The sequence below is a fragment of the Triturus cristatus genome, chromosome 1_2, assembly GCF_964204655.1.
Source record: "Triturus cristatus chromosome 1_2, aTriCri1.1, whole genome shotgun sequence".
Lineage (NCBI taxonomy): Eukaryota > Metazoa > Chordata > Amphibia > Caudata > Salamandridae > Triturus > Triturus cristatus.
Genome location: NC_140580.1, coordinates 125,623,279 through 125,650,720, shown reverse-complemented (window position 1 = coordinate 125,650,720; position 27,442 = coordinate 125,623,279). Strand labels below are relative to the sequence as shown.

The 27,442-nt window shown below is 49.1% G+C and overlaps 1 pseudogene across 1 annotated transcript in view; it reads right to left on the bottom strand.

Annotated features, from left to right (window-relative positions):
- The window catches only part of LOC146866936 (lysine-specific demethylase 5B-like), a 504,610-nt pseudogene that overhangs the window by 305,898 nt on the left and 171,270 nt on the right, over positions 1-27,442 (bottom strand). The window contains exon 5 of the transcript XR_014960847.1: positions 15,295-15,650. The product of XR_014960847.1 is annotated as a lysine-specific demethylase 5B-like (transcript). The remainder of the gene's footprint in view (positions 1-15,294; positions 15,651-27,442) is intronic.

Genomic DNA, 27,442 nt, shown 5'->3' with positions numbered 1-27,442 from the left:
ATTTAGAGGTCTGAGATCTAGGATAGGTCATAGAGTCTCGTCTCTCTTTGGAATCAGAAAGTACAGGGAGTAGACCCCTACATTTTGTTGATTGATGGGGACCTGCTCTATGGCTTGTTTTTGCAGGAGGGAGATTACCTCCTGTTTTAATAACGTAGCATGTTCTTGAGACATAGGGCGTTGCCTGGGTGGAATGTTTGGGGGGGTATATGTTAATTCTAGGCAATACCCTGAATGAATAATTTGGGTCACCCATCTGTCTGAGGTGATTGTCTCCCAGACGTGAAGGAAATGTTGTATTCTGCCCCCGACCGGAGTGGAATGGTCTGGAGGGAGCGTGGGAAAGTCATTGGGTAGGCGGTGTGGCAGAGCGGGCGGTATTTGTCTTGCCTCTGCCCTTATTATTATTGCCTCTGTATCCGCCTCTTTGATAACCTTTTGTGAAGGTAGATTGAGGAGGGGATTTGTACGACGTGGATGCACTATCCGAGGAGTAGCCCCTGCCCGTTCCCCGAAAGGAAGAGCGGCGAAAAGAGCGCCTAGGAGTGTATGACTGTAGGGCTCCCATGGATTTCGCCGTGTCAGTATCTTTTTTCATCTTTTCGAGGGCTTTATCAACTTTTGGGCCAAATAGATGATGTTGGTCGAATGGGTGGTTCAATATAGAGGCTTGTACCTCAGGTTTAAAACCTGAAACTCTGAGCCAGGCATGGCGACGGAGAAGGACACTGGTGTTTATGGCCCTGGAGGCTGTATCTGCTGCATCTAGGGCACAGCGTATAGAGGTATTAGTTATTGTTTTTCCCTCTTGGATCAATTCATTAGCCCTATTCCTGTATTTTTCAGGGAGATGGTGCATGATGGTCTCTAACTCATCATAATGCGCCCTGTCGTATCTGGCCAATAGCGCTTGCGTGTTGGCGATACGCCATATATTGGTGGCTTGTGACGCAGTGCGCTTCCCTGACGTGTCTAGGAGCTTGGACTCTTTGTCAGGTGGTGGTGCTTCGCCTGACGCCTGAGAATTTGAGCGCTTCCTAGCTGTAGATACCACTAGGGAATCCAATGGTGCAGGGCCTTTGATGTATGAAGGGTCTGTGGAGGCGGCTTTGTATTTTTTCTCTATACGGGGGTTTAGGACCCTGGCCCTGACTGGGTCTTTAAAAACCTCTGGTGCATGTTTGATTACTCCCTTTAACATAGGTAGAATGGCAGTAGACCTATGTGCATTATCGAAGGTGTCTAGGAGAAAATCTTCCTCCACTGGGTCAGTATGTAACTCCACCCCGTGGTAGTGTGCCGCCCTTTGTAGTAGGTGGTGAAAGCCTAACGAATCTTCAGGTGGGGATGGCCTAGATGGGTAAAGGTCATCCTGTGGGACATCTGGGATGTCCGGATTGTTATAGTCGTCCCATGGGTCTGGAGATCCAGTAAGGGTGGGGTCTTGTGGCACATCTGAAGGATCATAATAAGGGTCTCCTAAATCATCTGGGACAGGAGACAAGGTTGGGGAACGATGAGGCATGGGTGGAGAGGGTGGAGGTGGGGAGGGTGGAGGAGGTGGAGGAGGTGGGGAAGGCACTCTGAAAGAGGAGGTAGCAGTGTCTTTCCTCTTTGGAGGTGGAGGTGGAGCTGGTTTGTCCAAGTGTCTCTTTTTTGTCCAGTTTTTGGATCCTTGGTGAGTGTCTTTTGCAGAGAGTCCAGTGTAAAAAGTTCTTGCGACACTGGTTGTTCGGTCGGCGCCGAAGTTTTCGGGGCCGACGGCTTTTTAGGTTTGTCTAAGCCGTGCTTCTTTGGGACCTCCGATTTTTTGGTCGGTGCCGAAGAGGGCTTCGGCACGGGAGTGTCGGTGCCGAGGGCCTTGTGATGTTTGGTCGGCACCGGAAGGGCAGGTTTCGACACCGAAGGCTTTGGTACTGGGTTCGGTGTGGAGGTGGAGGCCGATCTTTTCTTTGGTGCCGAAGGGTGTTTTCGGTACCGCTGGTCGGCTGGCTCGAGCCCGAGCTGCCGGAAGGCTTAATAGGCTTCTTTACCGGGCCCGAAGGTGGGGTGTGAGAAGCAGTATCCTTGGTCTTGCCTAGGCCCGAAGGCGAAGGTGTGACCGAAGCCTTTTTCGGTATCGGTGTGGGAGGGGGTATTGTACTCACGGCCCTCTGCGCCGGGGTGATGTCCTCCACATCTGAGTCGTCGGCCTCGGAAGCACTGACGAGGTTGTCGTCCTCTTCTCCGATGTTCTGCTTTCCCGGAGCTTCGACGTCCCCCCCGAAGATGTCGACTGGAGCGGAGGTCGAGGAGTGCGCCATGTTGCGTCTAGCCCGTCGATCTCGAATAGTCTTTTTAGAGCGAAAAGACTTGCAGGCGGGACAGTCTCGGGCCTCGTGTTCAGGGGAGAGGCAGAGGTTGCACACCTCATGAAGATCGGTGTGGGGAAACTTGGACCCACATCGAGGGCACTTCTTGAAGGGAGTTCTTTCCATCAGCCGAGACCGGAGCCGGAATAGGCCCGAAGGCCGCCGTCGACGACCGGAATCGAAGAAGTGCCGAAGAGAAGGTGATTAAGAGGATTTATTATCTGAAGAATCTCGATGAGCGAGGATTTTTGCGTCGATCGTTGAACTGGAAAAGTTCAGAACCGGAGCGCGAAGTATTACATCCGAGCCCGATGGCGGAAAAAAACAATCTGAGGATGGAGCCGAAGCCCATGCGCAATACGAACCAAAGGAGGAGTCACCAACCTTGTGACTTCCAAAGACTTTCCAAGAGGAAAAACAAACTGCAAACATCCGGGCCCAACACCAGATGGCGATCTATGCACAGTGTATAATCTGCAGCTCATATGCCTCGAACAGTATGTTGTGGGGAGTGTGGTGGAGAAATTAAGAGATTTGGATCAGCTGGAGAAGTGTTAGTACTGATCTCCTTTCGTTTTAAGGGTATTTCAGGTTCTTCTGAAGTGTCCAGTTGCCTCTTTTTTGGAGGCTTGGCAACTACTTTGCCAGTCTGTGGATCAATAAAAAGAGCTTTTGTTTTGGATCTGAAAACTCTGGTACAGACTGTGGGTAAAATGTATTTTTTCGGTGCCGAAGATTTTGGGTCCGAATGTTCTTTGGACCGAGTGTCTGAGGTCTTCTGTGGGGCTTGGACTCCTTATGTTTTGTTATAGGAGTTTGTGGCTCCGAGAGTTTTCAGTGCCGACAACTTTTTTGGGTCCGAAGTTGTTTTCGGCTCCGAAGATTTTTTTTTTTCAGTTCAGACTGTTTGTCCTTGGTCTGTTTCGATGCCGAGGACTTCGGCATCGAGGCTGTCTTCGGTGCCGACGAAGACGGGCGTGGCACATCTTTGGTCTTGTGCTTCGGTGCCGAAGGTGACTTTTCGGCACTGGAAGGGGACTGGCTCGAGCCCGAGCCGGAAGGCTTATCTTTAGGTTTCATAGCCGGGCCCGGGGGCGGGACCTCTGAGCCATGTTGCCGGTGTCTACCAGAGGGCGAGGGTGTTACTGGAGCCTTAGGTTTGAGTTTTGGGAGAGGGGTTTCGGTACTTATGGACCGCTAAGCCGGGGTGATGGTCTCCTCTTCGACGTCGGCCTTGGAGACTTCTTTTTCATTACCTTGTTGCTCCAGCTGGACATTGGGATCTGCTCCGAAGATGTCTGGAATCGAGCTTCTTCCACAAGACATTTCGTGACATCGAGCCCGACGATCACGGATGGTTTTCTTCGACCTGAACGATGGACAGGCCTCGCAGTTTCTGTCTTCGTGCTCCGGGGAGAGGCAGAGATTACAAACCTCATGCAAGTCCGTGTGTGGGAACTTAGCACCACACCCGGGGCATTTTTTTAAAGGAGTCCTTTCCATTGACAGCAGGCGTGGTTGGCGCGGATAGGCCCAACGGCCCGTGTTCAAGATCGAGGTGTTTGTATTTAAAGATGCGCGTCGAAAGGGAAACGTGATCGAGACAATACTGTCGAGTGGAGAGGGATTGCGCGTCAAATGGGGGTTCGGAACCGACCCGGAGCGCAGCAAGTTACATCCCAATCCTTTGGCAGAAAAAAACAATCTGGAGATGGAGTCGATGCCCATGCGCACTATTGTCCTAAGGAGGAGTCACGTACCTCGTGACTACAAAGACTTCTTCCAAGACAAACACAAACTGCAAACATCCGAGCCCAACACCAGATGGCGATCTATGAGCAAGTATACTATCTACAGCTCATATGCCTCGAACACCATGATAAACCGCCTAAAAAAACCAAAATAATTCCTTTAACTGAGGAGGTGGTTTACCATCCAAGGCTGCTGACTTTGGAGCAGGAGAACAGGGTTCGAGCCTTGATGTAGGCAGTAATTATTATCTCCTGCTCAGTTCTCTTTATTAAAAATAAATAAACAGCATCTCTGAGAAATGCAAGCAGCCATCAGTAGCGCTGAAGTTCCTTCTCGGAGAAATACGAGTGCAAAGTGTCTTACGAAGCAGCAGCCATTGCTGTCCTGTAAGTGCCGTGTACAATAATAAAGTAAGTAGTTCTCTGGATTGCTAATGAAAGCTCCAGAGTTAGGGCACTAGTAAAAGAGCCAGTCCTCATGGGAGGTAACAACAGGAGACAGGGTGGTACTCGGGAGGGACTAACAAGCATAATAACAAAAGGGAAGCCAGCGTTTGCCAAAGACAATGCCACCAGCAAATTAAAAATATGGGCGGGGCTTCCACTCCACTTCTAAAACATACCCTACTACGGCATGCCTCACAGAGCAAGCAGCGCATGCGCTGCAACGCTAGGCTCGACCTAAAAAGGGTACAAGGCACACCAGAATGCTACGAGTAACATCCACTCCAGGGATGAAGCAGAAAAAAGGCAGCAAGGTCGATGGCACAGGACCAAGGTAACCCTGGGGGCAGTGGCGGAATATGAACCAATGCAATAGAGTTATAGCCTAACACAGAACTTGAAAGAACATTGGCAGAAAACCTTGCCAATGCCTAGTAAACACAGAACAAGAAGTGCCAATGCACTAATAAAGGTCTTAGGCCAGAACTAAAAATCTATCCAGTCCAAGGATCTTGTCATTCGTTCCATTACCTCTTATATGGGAAGAAGGATGCAACTAAATGGAAGAAATGCCCCATGGATATAGGAGCTACCCCTAGTGTACACTGGAACTCACATGCACTTCTTGTTCAGAGACAGATAAACTGAAGTCCCTATAAGGGATACTAAGCATCAGAAGTAGATCCCAAAATGCCTATAAGGCATACCGAGGATGGCCCCCGTAGAACAGGGAACGAGCGCATCTGCACAACGCAAGCAAAATACCCTCTGTAGAACAAGTACTCAGGTAGAAAAACTACCTTCAGAAAGAACCTTTAAGAACAGGCGCACAAAAGGTCACAAAATAACATCCACCTGAGATAACTGGACACTTCAACTGTCACCGACAGTATAAGAAGAATAAAAGTGCCTGCAGCAAGGAGGAACACCTCACCGGGTGTCACCCTGGAAAAGGAGGGCGGAGAGGTTTGAAAAGCAAAGTCAATGAGCTCCGTCCTGTGATAGCTCATATGTGAAAGAAAAAGAGATCTTTCCCCAAACTAACGCACCACAAGAGTACTAGGATAACAGACAGCAGAGTTAAGAATCTGCTCCAACCGGACTATCTCAAAATAACTGCATAGCAGAGTCGGCATGTGCACCAAATACACATGCACATCAACAGGTAAATAAATTAAGGTGGCTTGAACCGCCTCCGAAAACCCAGGTGTGTGCAACAAGGTATTCCGACGTAGATCTCCTGAAGAGTTCATAGCTCAACCTCCAGAATCAGTGGTATCCATACCACAGCAAATGATCAGTTTAGTGGTTTGTTACCCATCCCGTACTAACTGAAGAAGATTGTTCTGGGTCTCTTCTAGAAGGAAGGGCAGCAGGCATTCCAATGAGTCCCACAATATATGGGAGAAGAGTCCGTGGACACAAGTAGTATTGAGGGACAGCAGTGCAGAACTGGTGAAGGAGAAAATATGCCTGCCACAAGTGTCTAGACTTCTGGCCACTTTCTAGTGGGACAGCAGGGGGTAAACAAATATCAACATTTTGGGCAGCCAAAGCAGGCTGTACCCCAAAACTATGAGGAGGTGGATGTCCGAGGAGACATGTCGGGTCACCAGGGGCCGGACAGTGTCTGTGGGAAATAAAGCGATCCACAAGGGTCCCTGTTTCAGCCCAAGCCCTCAACAGAATATCAAAAAGAGCCTCACTATGAGGAAGCATCAGCTCTACTCCCGATTGGCCTTGATGCAGGACGCCAAGTAATGGATCTGTCGTCAATTCCACAGAAGGAAGCGCCACAGCCAAAATGACAGAACTCGTCTGAGCATATCCCCCAGAGAGGAGAAGACTCCAAGCCGTTAGCTTCACCCAACCCAACCCAAACCACCAGCTAGACTCCATAAGAGGTTGAACCATGTCAGAGATGGGATGGTGAAACTCTAAACCCTCTCCATAACTGTGTTCCTCAGAAGGAAAAACAGGAGGGAGGACTACAGAGAGCCGAGGAAAAGAGTGACACAGGTGGCTCCACCGGCGCCGCATCAGACACAGTCTGGCGCTGAAGAGCAAATGCGTCTGAGTCGGAGAGGGGTAGTGGTGGAGCAGTAAGGGCGCTGTCATCAGTAGATCAGAACCTGACACCGTCGTCTGAGCCAGGCCACGAAGGTGGTAACCCCGAAGGGTTGTGCACAGGCGTCTAAGCCGATTTGGAATCTGAACTGAAGCAGACGACGAACGCGCCGGTGTGTACAAAGGCACAGCATTGTGCATCAGCTTAGGGTCCAAGGACGCTCCAAGGGAAGGTGAAGACCCAAAAGGCTTTATGTGGCGAAGTCAGGATCTCTGCAACTTCAAACGCCTGCGTCGAGATTTACCTTGGGACGCCGATGGATACGGACGCCCACAGGAACGGCTTCTGGATTGGACCCGCAGGCGGTTTGTGGAGCGCGAGGGGGACAGAGGTCGAGGGGAAATCTTGGAAGACTGACATTCACACCGCTAGGAGCTTCCCTCGATGTTCCCTTAGTGCCGTTGGATGAAGTTGACGACAAGAGTCGCACTCCTCTGAGTCAGAGTACTCCCCCAGGAACCATATACAAAGTGAGGATCCGTGGCAGATATCTGTGCTACAAGGCCTGAACCCCGAGGACATGAAAAGTTGTTTAAAGGCACACTGTTTAGTTTGAAGAAACAGTCTAGGTAGGCCAAAAAAAGACCTGAGGAACCACTGATCGGATCCGCGTTTTAAGCGCGGAAAAGAAAAAACTGACGTCAGGGAAGGGCTTATATCGAGTCCGTCGATGTCACATCCAGGGAACGCAGTCGCTAGACACCCGCTACTGACGCACAGCGGTACTACTGTAAAAATTACCAGAACCAGTCTGGCGCCTGGGGAGAATTAGAAGAGAAGGAATCTGCGGCTAGATGTCTTGATCAGATATGAGATCCGCAAACCATTTAGCTGGAGTTAGAAGGTTTGACAATTTTACCTTAAGCACCCTTTTGTAGGAAGCTGGCTCTCTATATACTAAACCAAAGTTAGGTATAGTGTGCACAGCGTCCAGTGGAACCCAAAAGGTAGGCAGAAGTAGATAGCACCTCACTCTATTTGTGGTAGTGTGGTCGAGCAGTAAGGCTTTATCAGAGGCATATTCTTACACAGTGTAGTATACCTGGATACTACACTGGGACATTTCCTGTAAACAGGTAAGTAAAATCCTTTTGGTTAGTTAGTACAATTTAAAAGAGTTTCTTTAGGTTTTCCAACTCCACACTTAGAAACTTTCATAGAAAAACAGTCAATGTTATCCTAAGGAGGAAAATAGTGTTATCGGTTTAAAGGTCAGTACTTTGTTGTGGTGGTTGGTGCTCTGGGTTTAACCTCAGGGATCCCCCAGGGTCAAGGATGCACTCTTGTTACACCCTCAGCGGCACTAGAGTGGCCGGGTGCAGACTGCTGAGGTCCACTGTTATCCAATGGGGGATAGAGGGCCTCCGATTGGTGGCTGCTGACGAGCAGGCCACTAGGTTGTGGGAGTAAAGCTCCTTGACTTAAGCTCAGGGTAAATGTGGGTTTAGGCCAGCACAAAAGATGCACCCTCAGGGGCACAGGGGCAGCCGGGTGCAGAGTGCTGTTTTGGCGTCGGGTGCCCTCTAGCTTTCAATGGAGAGTCTCCAGTTTGCAAAAGCACTGCAGGCTCGGGGACGAGTTCTTCTGGGTGCGACCACCACTTGGAGAGGTAAGTTGGGATCTTGGGGGTTGGTTAGGTACCGTCGGTTGGGCCACCCAAGGCCGTGGGGCATCGGGTGCAGGGGAGCCTTTTAGGGTCGGATCTTCTTACCAGCTGCTGGTCGCGGTTGGGGGGACCTTCCGGTTTGAGGCTGCAGGCATCAGGATCGCCAGGGAGACCTCCTCTTGGTGTTGGGCCACTCTAACTCGGGCCGTGGGTGTAGGGTGCAGAGTGGTGCACACTCGCGGATGCTTGCGGAGCTGGAGACTGGTGTTTGAACAAACCCGGTGTTCACGGGAGACAGAATCTTTGGAATTGAAGGCAGGCAGGTCCTCCGGGTTTCTAGAGATTGCTGGCTGCAGGACACACCGGTATTTCGCTGGAGCAGGTTCGAGGTGTGGACAGGCCGGTAGGGCTGGGGCCAAGTCAGTGGGCGGCCTCCTCTTGTTAGCTTCGCAACGGCTGTTCGGTCCTGCTCTTTTTCTTTTTGCAGGTTCTTGTCTGAGGAAGCAAGTTTCAGGGGTGCCCCTAAACACTAGATTTAGGGGCATTACAGGTAGGTAAAGGGCAGGGACCAATGGGTCCCTTCCCTGGGGTGGGTACACCCCCAATTGTGCCAACCTCCAGTGGGAGGGGGGCATAAGCATTTCCCTGGTTGGCTGGGTCCCCCCATCTGCAAGATGGCGGGGACTGAGAGTTGTGCTTCACCTCGCCTCCCCCACCTGTTGGGTGGAGTTGGCAGAGGTGGGCACACCTTCTGGGCTGGCTAGTTTTTACCACCTGTCTTCCCGCCGAAAAGGAGGGGAGACAGGAAGGGGGCCTGCTCCTGCTAGCAGGAGAGGCTGGGGGTCGCATTACAAAGGCTGCCAGGCCTTTGAAGCTCCCCTGCCACAGATGGCTCTTCCTGGACTGGGGAAGGTGTGAACACCTCCGTCCAGGACAGGCTTTGTTTCTGGACTCAGGGAGCGAAGGCTCCCACCCTAGGGGTCAAGAAACATGTCTTGTGGTGGCAGGCTGGTGTGTACTAGTCAGGGAACCCACCAGAGACAGGTTGTTTTTGAGGGGGCATCTCTAAGATGTCCTCTGTGTGCATTTTTCATTAAATCCCACACTGGCATCAGTGTGGGTTTAATGTGCTGAGAAGTTTGATACCAAACATCTCAGTTTTCAGTGTAGCCATTGTGGTGCTGTGGAGTTCGTAATGACAAGCTTCCAGTACCATATACTCTTAATGGCAGCACTGCACTTACAATGTCTAAGAATGGACCTAGACACTGTAGGGGTACAGGGCTCATGCACCTGTACCCTCACCACTGGTACAGGGCACCAAGCTAGAGGGGGGGACTTATCTATGCCAGGGCAGTGGGTTGTAGGCATGGCACACATGGCTGTGTGCCATGTCGACTCTGCGCTTTGTTCTGCAATAAAACACGCAGCCTGCAAAAGCAGTGTGTATGTGGAAAGGTACCGGGCCTCTAAGGGTGGCACATACAGTGCTGCATCCCTTAGAGGCCTTCCCTGGTCACAGTGCTCTGGGTACCTGTGCTACCATTTACCAGGGGCTGACCTGTGGCCAGAGCTGCCAGTTGGGTTAGGTTTGGGGAAAGAACACAGGCCCTGGGAACCTGATTGGCAGGGACCCAGTGCATATCAAGTCAAAGTGCATCAGTAGTTGTGAGAAAGTGCCATCTTTCTTGCATGGTATGCCCCCGCTTTTTGCTGAATTGCTGTATGTACTTTGACTGAGTGTGCCCTGGGCTCCTGCCAATCAGGTGCCCAGGGCCTATGTTCCTTCCCTAAAATCTATGCTGAAACCTAAAACCCAATTTGGCAAACCCTGGCCACTTATCACACCCTGGTAAATGGTACCCTAGGTACCCAGGGCCTTGTGACCAGGGAAGGCCCCTAAGGGCTGCAGCACTTATTGTGCCACCCTTAGAGGCCCTGTACCCTAACACAACCACACTGCCCTCGCAGGCTGAGTGTCTGGGTACAAGGCAAAACAAAGAGTCGACATGGCACACATCCCTGTGTGTGCCATGCCCACAACCTACACTGCCCTGGCATACATCAGCCACCACTCTAGCTGGGTGCCCTATGCCAGTGGTGTGGGCACAGGAGCATGAGTCCTGTGCCCCTACAGTACCCAGGTCCATTCCTGGGCACTGTAAGTGCAGTGCTGCCATTTAAGAGTATATGGTGCTGAGAGCTCCACAGCACCATAATGGTAACACTGAAGACTGAAGTTTGGTATCAAACTTCTCAGCACATTAACCCCTTGAGTGCCCCGCCCTTTCCCCCTCCTGTGCCGGGCATTGTATTAGCGGGCGGGGCCCATGACGAGATAGTCTCGTCATGGGCACAGAGCAACCGCGCTCCATGACGAGACTATCTCGTCATGGGCACAGAAGGGGTTAAACCTGCACTGATGCCAGTGTGGGATTTAATGTACAAAGCACTACATAGAGATGCCCTCTGAGACCTAACCTACAATCCGGTCTGGGAGGCTGCCTAGGCTGCCACACAGCCCCCCGCTCTCCTGGGCCTGCAACAATGCACATCCTGGGCAAGGTGCTAGGTCTCCTCCTCCAGGATGGGCAGGGGGAAGCTTCAAAGGCATGCTGCCTCTGTGAGCTTCTCCAGGCTACTTGCTGTACCCAGCAAACTGGCCCCCATCGGTTCCGACCCCCACTCTGGCGGGAAGACTGGCCGGAAACCCCAAGTAAGGACAGGGGATGTGCCAACCTGCCAACACCACCCTTCAGGTGGGGGAGGCGAGGTGAAGCAGATCTCCGGGCGCTCGCCATCTTGAAGATTGGAGGCCCTGCCCAATCAGGACTAGGCTACTGCCCCCCTCCCACAGGAGAGTGACAGGATAGGGGGTGTACCCACCCCAGGGCAGGGATCCACTGGTCCCTGACCTTTACCTACCTGTAATGCCCCTAAATCTAGTATTTAGAGGCAACCTGAACCTTCCTTCTCCAGATTCCAGATTCCGAAAAAGCAAAGAAGAGCAAGAAGAAAGAAGACCTGCCGTGCAGCTGCTAAGAAGAGGAAGACACCAACTGCTTTGGCCCCAGCCCTACCGGCCTGTCGACCCTCGAACCTGCTAAATCCCGGCACCTCTTGTGGCCAGCAACCTCACAAACCCCGGAGGACCTGGCTAACTTGTAACTGTGAGTAACTGGGACTCCCATGAGCAGTGGCTCTGCTCAAAGCAAGTTTCGAACCCCTGGCATCAGCTCCGAACCGCGTCCCCCCAGCGACTGTGACCCTGAATCTGGCACCCAAGCACTCACCTCGATGCTCCTGACGACGACTGCAGTCTCAGAACCAGGGACCCCCCCAACCGCGATCAACAGAGGGTAAGATTTCCCGACACCAAAAGGCACCCCTGCACCCTGCGGCCCCTTGTGCCCGACTCCTGGGTACTTACCTATCCTCCAACTACTCAACTTACCTCTCGAAGTGGTGGTGGCACCTGAAGAATCTTCGTCCCCGAGCTTGCAGCCTTTGTTCGTCCTGGAGCTTTCCCATTGAAATCCATTGAGCGCCCGAAGGCTCAAAAGCACCCTGCACCCAGCCGCCCGAGTGGCCCTGGCCGTGTAACTTCTACACCTAACTACTTCCCCATTTGCCCTGAGCAAGTGACCAGGAGCCCAGCTCCCACAGCCACCAACCAAGGCTCCCCTGCCTCCAATAGGATAACATTGGGCCTATCTCACTCTGCACCCGGCCGCCCCAGTGCCGCTGAGGGTGTAACAACTGTACCAACCTGACCCTGGGAGACCCCTGAGTCTGTGTCCAGAACCTTAACTCTGCCAGTCGAGTACTTACCCAAAAGCCGATAACCCAAATTTCTTCCATAGGGTAACATTGACTGGTTTCTTCTGAAATTTCTTCTGTGTGGAGTTTCTAAAACTTAAAATATTCCCCTAAAATCACCCGAGTAACGAAAACAGAAATACTCACCTGCTATTAGGAGAGATCCCAGTGCTGGATCTTGGTGTCGAGCACTGACCCTGAAAAGTACTCACAACCGTACTTACCACTAACCCAATTTTCTTCCATAGGAAATCACTGACTGTTTGTCTGTGAAATTTCCTTTAAGTGTCGATTTTTGCAAACTACAAATGCTCTTTAAAAATCGTACCCACTGTCAAAACGTAATTACTTACCTGTTTTAGATAGAGGTCCCAGTACTGAGCCTAGGAGCCCAGCCCTGGATTACAAAAGTAGCAAGAACATACTTTACCTGTAACTTGAATTTTCTACCATAGGGAATCATCGACTGTTTTTCTATGAAATTTCTTTGAAGTTTCAACTTTCAAAATAGCAAAATATTGCCTAAAAATCACAACAGTAACTAAAACGAATTTACTCACTTGTTTCCAAGACCTGTCCCAGGACAGAATCTAGGATCCAGTCCTGGAGGTAGAAAAGTATTCCTGAAATTAATGTATTGCAAATAACTTAAAATTCACATTGAGCTCAATGTATTATTGTGTTTGAAATTGTGTTGCCTTTTGCAACAAACTAACTATTGCATTCACAAGTCAATTGCCTCTTACAAAGTATTTAACTAAAGCATCTCATTCTGAGAAAGTATATTTTGATACCTATTGTTGGTTCTAAAATAAAACCGTATATTTTTATATACAAACCATTGGCCTAGAGTTCAGTTCTTGAGTGTTTAAGACCATGTACTGACTGAGTGTGTACAACAAATGCTTTACACTGTCCTCTGATACTGCCTTACTGCTCGACCAAGCTACCACTTTAGAGAGTAAGGTTATATCGAACTTTAGCCTCTGCCAAACCTCTGGGGGCTGTGGACTCTGTACACACTGTACCTATTTGGGAACAGTATATACAGAGCCACTTTCCTACAGTTATACATTAAGAATGTTCCATACATGTATACATTAAGAATGTTTAATCAATTATTTGTGAATTTAATGTATTTATTGATGTGACAATGTAGTTCTATCTTCCATTTTCTTCCTTTTGGGTCATATGCATGTTTTCCATTTATTTCCATTAATTCTGTCTATGGTTTCCCTAAGGAAAGGGGATATGTCGTGAGTTAACGATTGCATTCCTTTTCCTTAGCTACACCTTCCCTACTGCTCAGCCAGGATGAGTGCTGAATCCTTGGTGAGGTCATAAAATGCATGGGTGCCTGGTGATGTGCTGAGTGCCAGTTGGAGTGTGCAGGCTGAGCAGCAAGGAGGCTGCTCCTGGTGGGGCTGTTATCGACTTACCTGGAACATACCTTGTAACTAAGCTTAAATAAACCATCTATAGAATATACACCTCAGCTAACGGACTTCTGATTATGATTACCACACACACCTTTTGGGACTCCCTGAACTCTGTGCACACTATACCTCCTACTGGTATAGTATATTGAGAGTCAGCTTCCTACAAGATGGAAGGCTGGTGCAGACCAGTCAGACACACACTAGTGGTTTGGCAGTCTTTAAGAAAGCACCTCTGAGGTGCCCTCTGAGTGCATTTATCAATGAATCCAACACTGGCATCAGTGTAGGCTCATTAATCTGTAATGTTTGTTACCAAACATCTTGGAATTCGGTGAAGTCATCATGGAGCTGTGGCATTCGTAGTGACAAGCTCCTAGCCCATGTACTCAGGATGGCTTCACTGTGCAATTAGGTCTAAGAATGGACTTAAGACACTGTAGGGGGGGAGTATCTGCTCATGCCGTTGCCCTCACATGAATTATAGTGCACCCTCCCTTAGGGCTGTAAGGCATGCTGTAGGGGTGACTTACGTATGCCTCTTGCAGTGAAGGTAGGCCTGGCACACAGATGTGTGCCGGGTCGACTCTTAACTTTATCTGCACCAAAACACGCAGGCTGCAGTGGCAGTATGCTTGTGTTTTGTGAGGGGTCTCTTAGGATGGCACAATACATGCTGCAGCCCTTAGAGACCCTCATTGGTCACAATGCCCTTGGTACCACAGGTACCTTTTACAAGGGACTTATGTGGGCCAGAGGTGCAACAATCGTGGAAACAATGGTACAGTTTTGGGAAAGAACACAGCACTGGGAACCTGCTTAGCAGGAACCCAGTGCACATTCAGTCAAATATGCATCAGTCAGGGAAACGCGGGGGGTAACCGTGCCAAAAGGGCCACTTTCCTACACTGGCTCTTCACCATCTTTTTCAAACTTGCTTCAGGAGGTTTTTGAGGATGCCTCCTTTCTCCTCCCATTGTGTCCTATGATAGAGGGCGAGAATTGCAACTGAGTTGGCTACTAGCCAGTGGGGAGCCACTGCTACTGCCACCCGAAGCCGGAAAAACTACCCAACATCGAGTCAGTGCTCATGTTACTCGAAGAGGAGGAGTCACGCCACACCTTGTGACTTGAGAGAAAGTAACTTGCAAACGTACGAGCCACATAATAGATGGCAAAGGTACGGTAAGCATGTGCATCCACAGCGATACATGCAGGGAGTGTGTGTGTGTAAGTTTGTTTTCAGGTGTCCCCACACATAAGCAGGACTATTCTACTTTAATGTTTATCAGTGAGAATGAATCCTACAATGCCGATGTTTTAGTTAGAGAAACTTAGAGGTCATTTTGTCTCTAATTTAAAAGAAATTTCCTGGTTTCTGCAAAATTCCAATTACATCTTGAAACATAACAACATCTTTTCAGTGGTAAAGATGATCAAACTACGCACATAACCAGCTCAAAACCAAGCCCCCACCACATGAACATGTTGTTCCAGTGTACAAAAAGAGGGTAAAAACTGTTTTCTGCGGAGAGGTGCATTTAAGAAAACTTGCAGGGGCTAATGCAGATTAGAGGCCCAAACCCAGTGCTTAGGCTTATCAGAAATTCATTTTGAGCACGAGAGACCATGGCGATGCAGACAAGGTCAGCATATGGGGTGATACAATATTTCTCCCACTATTAGCACAGTCACATTCAACATTTGAGAGCATTGGGTACTATATATATTGACACTGACAGCAGTCAGAATTGTTTACCTGGCCTTGATGAGGCTTCGGGCCTTATCATCCCAGTGTTCAGATCCTGTCAGCAGTTCTTGCAACCTCGCCATTGCTTTCTCCACTGTAACATGAGGAGCCAAACCAACTCCTAAGTCTATGAGTCATCTCATATCATCCAAGGTCAGGGTGTTCGAATTGCTGCATGCCTGATTTACATTTTGTAACCATCGAACCTGCTCGAGCCTCTCGCGCAACTCCCCGATCTGCGGAAGTTCTATATCAAACTCAAAGCTGACATCCAGTAGTTCTTGTAGCTCAGAGACATTGGGCTTCTCCTCAGAGAGGAGTCTTTGGCTCTGTTGTAGGAAATCTTCAACTCTGGTCAGATGTTCCTAAAATTAAGAAATGAATTTAGTAAGTGCAGATACGGTGTACATTCATAGGATCAAGAAAAAAAATACTACAAAGGAAATAATGGACTGATTATGAATCTTATATTTTTTTATCTTTTAAAACAAAAGGTTTCTTTTCTGCAAAAATTAAGTTTCAGTGTAGAAATTAATCAGTCAAAGGCTTTACAGTTTTCCTTGATACTAGGACCTTGAACAATTAACTTTTTTTGAGAACCCTGGGAGTCACCAGCACCACAAGGCCAGTGGCACTGGATATCATACAAACTTGCATTATGGGAGATGTGATTACTTCAAGTCTATAAAATATAGACGATTTTCATATCCCAGGAGAATCACATTCAATCAACAAAAGAGTGATATGCTGCAGATCTGTAGGGTGCAGTAGATTATGTCTGCAGCAATGTTTATATGCAACAGCAAAATAAGCCATAGTATAAATGTCACTTGCAATTTTAAGTTTCAAAATAGAACATTTTTATTGACCTGTGAATAGGCATGCCAGAGTGCGATCCTGGAACATAAACCAGCATTTTGAAATAAAAAATGTTGAGCTCTGAACCTTGCTCCTGAAAGCAAAAGTGGAAAAACAAATCTGAAGTTGGCATTTATGCATTGGGGGAAATTTTGGGCTTACCTTCGACATGTTAGGGGGCTGGCTCTGCACACCACTGGTTGACACTCAAAAGAAAAGAAAATGAGAATAGCGAACAACTCCAAACACAGCCACTGGATGGTGGAATAATGGGCACCTGATGGACTGAAGACACCTGTAAGTAATGTTTGCTTTAACTAACGCTCGCGAGGCATGTCTGTTTGATTAGTGTGTCTGCAAGAATTTCCCTCTCCAGGCAAGTGATGTGCTGTATGCACAATATTTATGAGCTATGACGTCCATTTATGTAGAGCCATTCTGGACCTGCAGAAAAGGATCAATTGTGACTGATCATAGAGGACAGGTCTTCTTACCTTTCCTCTTGGAAGGTTGGGCCATACTTTCAGGGTCCAACACTTTTTTCACCCTGCTTTCGGCTCTGTGCTCTCTAGTCTTGACACACAATCTCAGTGATGTCCAGCACTGCTGCATGGGTTTTAAGTTCTACCTCAGCCCATGCTGAGGTTTCCAGGTCATTACCAAGCAGACATGCAGCTAGAAGCTTTGGAGAGACCACTACCTGTTTCGGGCCAGTAACCAGCCTCCAGTCTAATGTCACCATAGCCATGGCATGGTTAGTAATAACACTGTCAGCATTGGTGACTAGCTAAGTTTCCCATTCAGGTATTGCTCTGGGGAAACCAGTATATCTCTCACCATAGTGACACTGGCACCTGTATCCCCCAGTGCTTCTATTCTATTCCCATTGATCCAAGGGCATTGCAAATCATTCTTTAAGTTGGGTGGCCATACAGCTAAAGTGTCACACTCAACTTCCCCCTCTGTGACTAGAACTGCTTCAGTGTGCAAACAGATTTGATCGAGGCACACTGCTGATCCCATCTGGAGAATGGCGACACCAGCAGTAGCTGTAGGTGGAGTAGGGGGTGTCTTGTTAGGACAAGTAGCATCTCCAGTTAAGTGTCCTAACTTCTTACAGTTGTTACACCAGGTCTTTAAGGGATCAAAGTTCTTTCCCCTGTACCTATTGTTGGACTTGGAAGAGATTTAGGTCCCACTCCCCTGTACAGATTTTTGGGGCCCTTTTGAAGACTCAGGATTTGTATCTGGGGGATTCTCACCACCTTTCCCCTGGGGAGGTTTTGTAACCCCTTTCTTTTGGTCACCCCCAGTGGCTGTTTTTGGCACCCTTGTCTTGACCTAGTGGTCTGCCTTCTTTCGCAATTCTTGGGGAGAAATTAGACCTAGGTCTACCAAAAGCTTATGTAACTTTTGCTTAGTACAATTACTTAAAATTTGTTCTTTCATAAACAAATTGTAAAGTCCATTGAAATCATGCACATTATGTCCAGTTAACTAACCACCTAGTCTTTTAACTGAGTAGTCAACAAAGTCAATCCAGGATTGGTTTTGGGGTTTGTGGGTCCCTCTGAATCTAGTTCTGTATTCCTCAGTTGTGAGTCCAAAGCCCTCAATCAGCGTTCTCTTCATGAGGTCATAAGACCCAGCAACTGCCCCTGTAAGGGTCAGGACACTGTCACTGCTGTTACTAGAAAACAGTTCTCAAAGGAGTGCCCCCCCCCCCCCAGTGTGACTTCTTCACTTTTCTCATTTCACAGGTCCTCTCAAAAGCTGTGAACCAATTTGTGATATCATCACTCTCTTCATATTTAGGGACAATCTCTTTGGGGATTTTACTATCATAAGATTGCTCTTCATCCTTATTTAGTAAATTGCTGCCATCATTGATGGGAGCTAAGCCCATCTCGGCTCTCTCTTTCTCTAGAGCCAGGAGTCTGGTCTCTAGATCCACTCTTTTGGTCAACCTTGCTAAAAGGTTGTCCTCATTGAGGCTGTCCTCAAAGTCCTCAGCAGCACCTGATCCACCTCTGTGGGCTCTAGGTGCTGAGGGGTTTATTTTTGGAGTCAGGGCCACTGGGGCCCTTCTCTCCCTATGAACTGGGGGAGGTTGGTAGTTATCCTCATATCCTCCCTCTACTTCTTCATTGTGTGAGAAAGTGCCATCTTTCTTGCATGGTATGCCCCCACTGTTTGCTGAATTGCTGATGTACTTTGACTGAGTGTGCCCGGGGCTCCTGCTAATCAGGTACCCAGGGCCTGTGTTCCTTCCCTAAAACTGCATGAAGCCTAAACCCAATAGGGTCTCTGGCCACATGTCAGCCCCTGGTAAATGCTACCCAGGGCCTTGTGACCAGAGAAGGCCCCTAAGGGCTGCAGCACTTATTGTGCCACCCTTAGAGGCCCTGTACCCTGACACACACACACACACTGCCTTTGCAGGCTGAGTGTCTTGGTGCAGAACAAAACAGAGTCGACATGGCACACATCCCTGTGTGCCATGCTCACAACACACACTGCCCTGGCATACCTCAGTCACCCCTCTAGCTGGGTGCCCTATGCCAGTGGTGTGGGAACAGGTGCACACGCCCTGTACCCCTACAGTACCCAGGTCCATTCCTGGGCACTGTAATTGCAGTGCTGCCATTTAAGAGTATATGGTGCTGGGAGGTCGTCAACACGAACTCCACAGCACCATGATGTCTACACTGAAGACTGAGAAGTTTGGTATCAAACTTCTCAGCACATTAAACCACCACTGATGCCAGTGTGGGATTTAATGTAAGATGCACAACAGTTAGGTTCAGGGGGCAGAGTTGCCCCTGAACCTAACCTACAATCCACGTCCTTTCTGAGAGGCTGCCTAGGCTGCCACTCAGCAGACATGTTGCTGGACCCCAGGGTAGAGGGCCATCCGCTCTCCTGGGCCTACAACAATGCACCTCATGGGCGAGGTCTCCTCCCCCAGGATGGGCAGGGGAAGCTTCAAAGGCATGCCGCCTTTGTGAGCTTCTCCAGGCCACTTGCTGTACTCCGCAACTGGCCCCCACCGGTTCCGACCCCCACCGTGGCGGGAAGACTGGTGGGAAACCCCAAGGGAGGAAAGGGGGTGTGCCAGCCTCTGTCAACCCCACGCTTCAGGTGGGGGAGGCGAGGTGAAGCATATCTCCGGGCTCTCACCATCTTGAAGATGGGGAGCCCTGCCCAATTAGGACTAGGCTACTGCACCCCTCCCACAGGAGAGTGGCAGGATAGGGGGTGTACCCAACCCAGGGAAGGGACTGTGAGAAAGTGCCATCTTTCTTGCATGGTATGCCCCCACGTTTTGCTGAATTGCTGAATGTACTTTGACTGAGTGTGCCCTGGACTCCTGCCAATCAGTTGCCCAGGGCCTATGTTCCTTCCCTAAAAACCTCAAACCCAAATTGGCAAACCCTCGCCACATGTCAGCCCCTGGTAAAGGGTACCCTAGGTACCCAGGATCTTGTGACCAGGGAAGGCCTCTAAGGGCTGCAGCACTCATTGTGCCACCCTTAGAGACCCTGTACCCTAACACACACACACACACACACACACACACACACTGCCCTTGCAGGCTGAGTGTCTGGGTACAAGACGAGACAAAAATTCGACATGGCACACATTCCTGTGTGCCATGCCCACCACCTACACTGCTCTGGCATACATCCGCCACCCCTCTAGCTGGGTGCCCTATGCCAGTGGTGTGGGCACAGGAGCATGAGCCCTGTGCCTCTACAGTACCCAGGTCCATTCCTGGGCACTGTAAGTGCAGTGCTGCCATTTAAGAGTACATGGTGCTGAGAGCTCGTCAAACACGAACTCCCCAGCACCATAATGGCAACACTGAAGACTGAGAAGTTTGGTATCAAACCTCTCAGCACATTAAAACCGCACTGATGCCAGTGTGGGATTTAATGCACAAAACACCACAGAGGGCATCTTAGAGATGCCCCTGAAACCCAACCTACAATCCACGTCTGGTCTGGGAGGCTGCCTAGGCTGGCACACAGCAGATAGGTTGCTGGACCCCTGGGTAGGAGAGCCCCCGCTCTCCTTGGCCTGCAACAATGCACATCCTGGGCGAGGTGCTAGGTCTAATCCCCCAGGATGGACAGGGGGAAGCTTCAAAGGCATGCCGCCTCTGTGAGCTTCCCCAGGCCACTTGCTGTACCCAGCAAACTGGCCCCCACCGGTTTTCACCCCCACTCTGGCGGGAAGACTGGCCGGAAACCCCAAATAAGGACAGGGGATGTGCCAGCCTGCCAACCTCACCCCTCGGATGGGGGAGGCGAGGTGAAGCACATCTCCGGGCACTCGCCATCTTAAAGATGGGAGACCCTGCCCAATCAGGACTAGGCTACTGCCCCCCTCCCACAGGAGAGTGGCAGGATAGGGGGTGTACCCACCCCAGGGCAGGGACCCATTGGTCCCTGCCCTTTACCTACATGTAACGCCCCTAAATCTAGTATTTAGGGGCACCCTGAACCTTCATTCCTCAGATTCCAGATTACGAAAAACTAAGAAGAGCAAAAAGAAAGAAGACATGCCGTGCAGCTGCTAAGAAGAGGAAGACACCAACTGCTTTGGCCCCAGCACTACCGGCCTGTCGACCCTCGAACCTGCTCCTGCTACCTCCCGGCACCTCTTGTGGCCAGCAACCTCACAAATCCCGGAGGACCTGGCTACCTTTTGGCTCCAAGCACCTAGGACTCCCATGAGCAGAGGCTCTGCTTCAAAACCAGCTCCTAACCCCTGGCATCAGCCCGGGAACCGCGAACCCTGCACACTCTGCACCCGCCAAGCCTGGCCTGTGCCGGAGTGAACAAAGCCCCCGAGGATGTCCCCCCGGTGACTGTGACCCCGAATCCGGCACACAAGGATTCACCTCGACGTTCCTGACGACGAGTGCAGCCTCAGAACCAGGGACTCCGCCAACCGCGATCAACAGAGAGTAAGATTTCCCGACACCAAAAGGCACCCCTGCAGCCGGCGCCCTGCGGCCCCTTGTGCCCAGCCCTGGGTGCCTACCTAACCTACAGCTTCCCAACTTACCTCTCGAAGTGGTGGTGGCACCTGAAGAAACTTTGTCCCCAAGCTTGCAGCCTTTGTTCAACCAGGAGCTTTCCCATTGAAATCCATTGAGCGCCCGAAGGCTCAAAAGCACCCTGCACCCAGCCGCCCGAGTGGCCCTGGCAGTGTAACCTCTACACCTATCTACTTCCCCATTTGCCCTGAGCAAGTGACCAGGAGCCCAGCTCCCACAGCTGCGTGGCCTACAAGTCAGCAACCACCAACCAAGGCCCCCCCTGCCTCCCATAGGATAACATTGGGCCTAACTCACTCTGCACCCGGCAGCCCCTGTGCCACTGAGGGTGTAACAACTGTACCTACATGACCCTGGGAGACTACTGAGTCTGTGCCCAGAACCTTAACTCTGCCAGTCGAGTACTTACCCAAAAGACGATAACCCAATTTTCCTTCATAGGGTAACATTGACTGGTTTCTTCTGAAATTTCTTCTAAGTGTGGAGTTTCTAAAACTTAAAATATTCACCTAAAATCAACCGAGTAATGAAAACAAAAATACTCACCTGCTATTAGGAGAGATCCCAGTGCTGGATCTTGGTGCCCAGTACTGACCCTGAAAAATATTCACAACCGTACTTACAATTAACCCAATTTTCTTCCATAGGAAATCATTGACTGTTTTTCTGTGAAATTTCTTCTAAGTGTCAATTTTTGCAAACTACAAATATTCTTTACAAATCGTACCAACTGTGTAAACGTAATTACTTACCTGTTTTAGATAGAGGTCCCAGTACTGGATTACAAAAGTAACGAGAACATACTTAACCTGCAACTTGAATTTTCTCCCATAGAGAATCATGGACTATTTTTCTATGAAATTTCTTCGAAGTGTCAACTTTTAAAATAGCAAAATATTGCCTAAAAATCACAACAGTAACTAAGACGAATTTTATCACTTGTTCTAAGAACTGTCTCAGGACTGAATCTAGGATCCAGTCCTGGAGTTACAAAAGTAATACTGAAAGTAATCTATTGCAAATAACTTAAAACTTCCATTGAGCTCATTGCATTATTGTGTTTGAAATTGTGTTGCCTATTGCAAAAACCTGTAACCAGTATTTACAAAAGTCAATTGCATATTGCAAAAGTATTTACCTGAAGCATCTCATTCTGAGAAAGTATATTTTAATACCTCTTGTTGGTTCTAAAACAAAATAACCATATATTTTTTATACAAACCATTGGCCTAAAGTTCAGTTCTTGAGTACGTGAGACCATTTCGTGAGTGTGTGCAACAAATGCTTTATACTGTCCTCTGATAATGCCTTACTGCTCGACCAAGCTACCACTTTAGAGAGTAAGGTTATATCTAACTTTAGCCTCTGCCAAACCTCTGGGGACTGTGGACTCTGTACACACTGTACCTATTTAGGAACAGTATATACAGAGCCACTGTCTCACAGGGACCCATTGGTCCCTGCCCTTTACCTACCTGTAACGCCCCTAAATTTAGTATTTAGGGGCACCCTGAACCTTCCTTCCTCAGATCCCGATTCCGAAACAAGCAAGAAGAACAAGAAACAAAAAGACCAGCCGTGCAGCTGCTAACAAGAGGAAGGCACCAACTGATTTGGCCCCAGCCCCACAGGCCTATCGACCCTCGAACCTGCTCCTGCTAAGCCGCAGCATCTCCAGTGGTCAGCAACCTCAAAAAAAACAGAGGACCTGACTGCCTTGTGACTGTAAAAGACTGGGACTCCCACGAGCAGTGGTTCTGCTCAAAGCAAGTAACAGACCCCTGGCACCAGCCAGGAACCGCGACTCCTGCGCACTCTGCACCCGCCAAGCCTGGCCTGTGCCGGACTGGACAAAGACCCTGAGGACGTCCCCCCAGCGACTGTGACCCCGAATCCGACACCCAAGGACCCACCTCGACGCTCCCGATGACGCCTGCAGCCTCAGAACCAGGGACCCCCCCCCCAACCGCGATCAACAGAGGGTAAGATTTCCCGACATCAAAAGGAACCCCCTGCACCCGGCACCCTGCGGCCCCCTGTGCCCGACTCTGGGTACCTACCTATCCTCCAACTACCCAACTTACCTCTCGAAGTGGTGTTGGCACCCGAAGAATCTTCGTCCCCAAGCTTGCAGTCTCTGTTCATCCTTGAGCTTTCCCATTGAAATCCATTGAGCGCCCGAAGGCTCAAAAGCACCCTGCACCCAGCCGCCCGAGTGGCCCTGGCAGTGCAACTTCTACTCCTACCTACTTCCCCTTTTGCCCTGAGCAAGTGACCAGGAGCCCAGCTCCCACAGCCGCCTGGCCTGCTAGTCAGCAGCCACCAACCAAGGCCCCCCTGCCTCCCATAGGATACCATTGGGCCTAACTCACTCTGCACCCGGCCGCCCCAGTGCCGCTGAGGGTCTAACAACTGTACCAACCTGACCCTTGGAGACCCCTGAGTCTGTACCCAGAACCTTAACTCTGCCAGTCGAGTACTTACCCAAAAGCCGATAACTCACTTTTCTTCCATAGGGTAACATTGACTGGTTTCTTCTGAAATTTCTTTTAAGTGTGGAGTTTCTAAAACTTAAAATATTCACCTAAAATCAACCGGAAACGGAAATACTCACCTGCTATTAGGAGAGATCACAGTGCTGGATCCTGGTGCCCAGCACTGACCCTGAAAAGTACTCACGACCGTACTTACCACTAACTCAATTTTCTCCCATAGGAAACCATTGACTGTTTTTCTGTGAAATTTCTTCTAAGTGTAGATTTTTGCAAACTACAAATATTCTTTAAAAATCGTACCAAATGTGAAAACGTAATTACTTACCTGTTTTATATAGAGGTCCCAGTACTGAGCCTAGGAGCCCAGCCCTGGATTACAAAAGTAACGAGAACATACTTTACCCGTAACTTGAATTTTCTTCCATAGGGAACCATTGACTGTTTTTCTATGAAATTTCTTTTAAGTGTCGATTTTGCAAACTTATAAATATTCCTTAAAAATCGCCTGTGGAACTTAAACGTAGTTTCTCAACTGCTTACAGGTGTTACACTAGTGCTGGATCTAGGATCCAACACTGACCTAGAGAAAGTAACCATAACCCCACTTACCTGCTAAGTGAATTTCCTTCCATAGGATAACATTGGTAATTTGATTAGCAAAAGTTTCTAAGTGTCAACTTTTAAAATAGCAAAATATTGCTTAAAAATAACAACAGTAACTAAAACAAATTTACTCACTTGTTTCCAAGAACTGTCCCAGGACTGAATCTAGGATACAGTCCTGGAGTTAGAAAAGTAATCCTGAAAGTAATCACTTGGAAATAACTTAAAATTCACATTGAGCTCAATGTATTATTGCGTTTGAAATTGTGTTGCCTATTGCAACAAATCTAACTATTATCTGCAAAACAAAAACCAAAGGAAATGATGGACGGAGTGTTGAACATTGCACGCACTCACCCCCAGTCAACTGATCTGGGTTTAATCCATCACCGTTCTTTAGCCCACTCTGCCACCCCAGTTCAGACATGGCCATATGCAAATCAGTCTGACCCTGTGCCTCATGGGAACAGTCCAGCCCGAACTGCCAAGCCATGTCTTCCCTGGACCGGAAACAAGCTTCCTAGGACCAGTTTCTGGCAATTCAGCCGTCTTCAGCCAGGCTTGCTTGAATCCAGTGGCAAAGTGAGCAAGGGACTCACGTCTGAGCATACCCTGCCAACTTATGGCGAACAAAGCAAAACCAAAGGAAATGATGGACGGAGTGTTGAACATTGCACGCACTCACCCCCAGTCAACTGATCTGGGTTTAATCCATCACCGTTCTTTAGCCCACTCTGCCACCCCAGTTCAGACATGGCCATATGCAAATCAGTCTGACCCTGTGCCTCATGGGAACAGTCCAGCCCGAACTGCCAAGCCATGTCTTCCCTGGACCGGAAACAAGCTTCCTAGGACCGGTTTCTGGCAATTCAGCCGTCTTCAGCCAGGCTTGCTTGAATCCAGTGGCAAAGTGAGCAAGGGACTCGCGTCTGAGCATACCCTGCCAACTTATGGCGAACAAAGCAAAACCAAAGGAAATGATGGACGGAGTGTTGAACATTGCACGCACTCACCCCCAGTCAACTGATCTGGGTTTAATCCATCACCGTTCTTTAGCCCACTCTGCCACCCCAGTTCAGACATGGCCATATGCAAATCAGTCTGACCCTGTGCCTCATGGGAACAGTCCAGCCCGAACTGCCAAGCCATGTCTTCCCTGGACCGGAAACAAGCTTCCTAGGACCGGTTTCTGGCAATTCAGCCGTCTTCAGCCAGGCTTGCTTGAATCCAGTGGCAAAGTGAGCAAGGGACTCACGTCTGAGCATACCCTGCCAACTTATGGCGAACAAAGCAAAACCAAAGGAAACGAGTGTAAAGGTAAAGGGCCCATAAGGGTGGCACAATAAGTGCTGCAGCCATTAGAGGCCTTCCCTGGTCACAGTGCCCTGGGTACTTGGGGTAAGATTTACCAGGGGCTGACCTGTGGATAGGGTGCCAATTGGGTTTGGTACAGGTTTGGGAAAGAGCCCTGGGAACCTGATTGGAAGGGACCCAGGGAACATCAAGTCAAAGTTCATCAGTAGTTCTGGCAAGAGTGGGGGGTAACGGCAACAGAAACCCAGCTTTTCACAGATGGTTACATGTTTAAGGTTGCATGAATGGCTTGAGGCGGAATGGCCGTGAGGCGGTAGCATGCATGACCTGTATGCTTCATGGCAGCCACCATGACTAAGTTGATTACATGGAATGTCTGAGGCATAGTCGCCTTAGAAAAACGTTCTAGAGTATTTGCCTACCTGAAAAGGTAAAAAATAGCTGTGGCATGTCTGTTAAGAGACAAATATCTGGGGGGATACTATATCGTTTTTATGAAAATGCTGGAGAGGGCAATTATATGCTACCTCATATTCTGGATTTGCTAGAGGGGCTCTCATTTGGGTGGCTCCAGGGGTTCCCTTTCAGCATCTGCATCATGTTACTGACCCAGAAGGGAGATATGTTATCCTGTATGGGAAGTCTGATGGTAGGGAATTGTGCATTATTAACGTAAATGCCCCCGACGACAGCTGCTCCTCTTTTTCCCCCCGCCCTAACGGATGCGGCATCACCGTATCTGGGGGCATCAATATTGTTAGCCGGAGACGTTAATTGCATCCTTGACGGTTCAGTCGACCGTGAGCCCCCACACTTAGCCTCGTATGACTGGCACACTACAAAACATTCTAGAGGGCATTCACTTGATCGATATATGGCGAGAACGCCACCCAACCACTCGACAGTTTTCCTGCCACACTCCTGCCACTAGAACCTTTAGCAGACTGGATTACTGGTTTATATCCATGACCTTGGGTGGAGCGTAAGAGGGATATCGCATAGTTTACCTGTCGGTGTAGTTTTGCAGCTTGAAGAATTTACTGAATTCACTATGCTGTGCATTATTTCGCCATCTAGTGGTTGGATCTGGAATTGTAGTATTTATTTTTTTTTCTTTCCCATGGCCGGTGAGCGTCGACATACCACCATTTGGAATCCTTCTGTGAAGATGAAGTGCTTTCTCCGGAAGCTCCCACCTTTGGTCGCCATCTTTGGATTCTTTTTTTTTTTCTTGTTTCATTTATTTCTTCCTCTTGTCTCATCTTTCTGGCGGAGGAGGGTGGGTTCACTAGTGAATCCAGAAAATTCTTCAAGCTGCAATACTACACCGACAGGTAAGAAACTATACGTTTTGCAGTGTGAATCTTTTCTGGATTCACTATGCTGTGCATAGACTTTGTAGCGGTTTGCTAGTCTTGTGGTGGTTGGGTGGAAGATGAGCATTGGTTTGTGAAAATATGCTGCAAGACCTTTTGTCCTACTTGTGCTTCTTCATTCATTTGAATATCCATGCAATAGTGCTTTGTGAACGTGTGCACTGAAGACCATGTTGCTGCTTGGCAGTCCGCTTGAACAGGCGTACTTGCTAGAAAAGCTACTGTTGCTCCTTTCTTCCTTGTTGAGTGAGCGTGCGGTGCTCCTTGTAATGTCTGACCTGCCCGTTTGTGGCAGAACTGTATGGCTTGTGCAATCCATCTTGCAATGGTATTCTTTGTGACTGGTCGTCTAAGAAAACGGTTGGTAAATGATATAAAGAATGGTTTTGTTTTCCTATATTCTTTGGTTCTTTCTATGTAGTACATGACTGCCCTTCTGGCGTCCA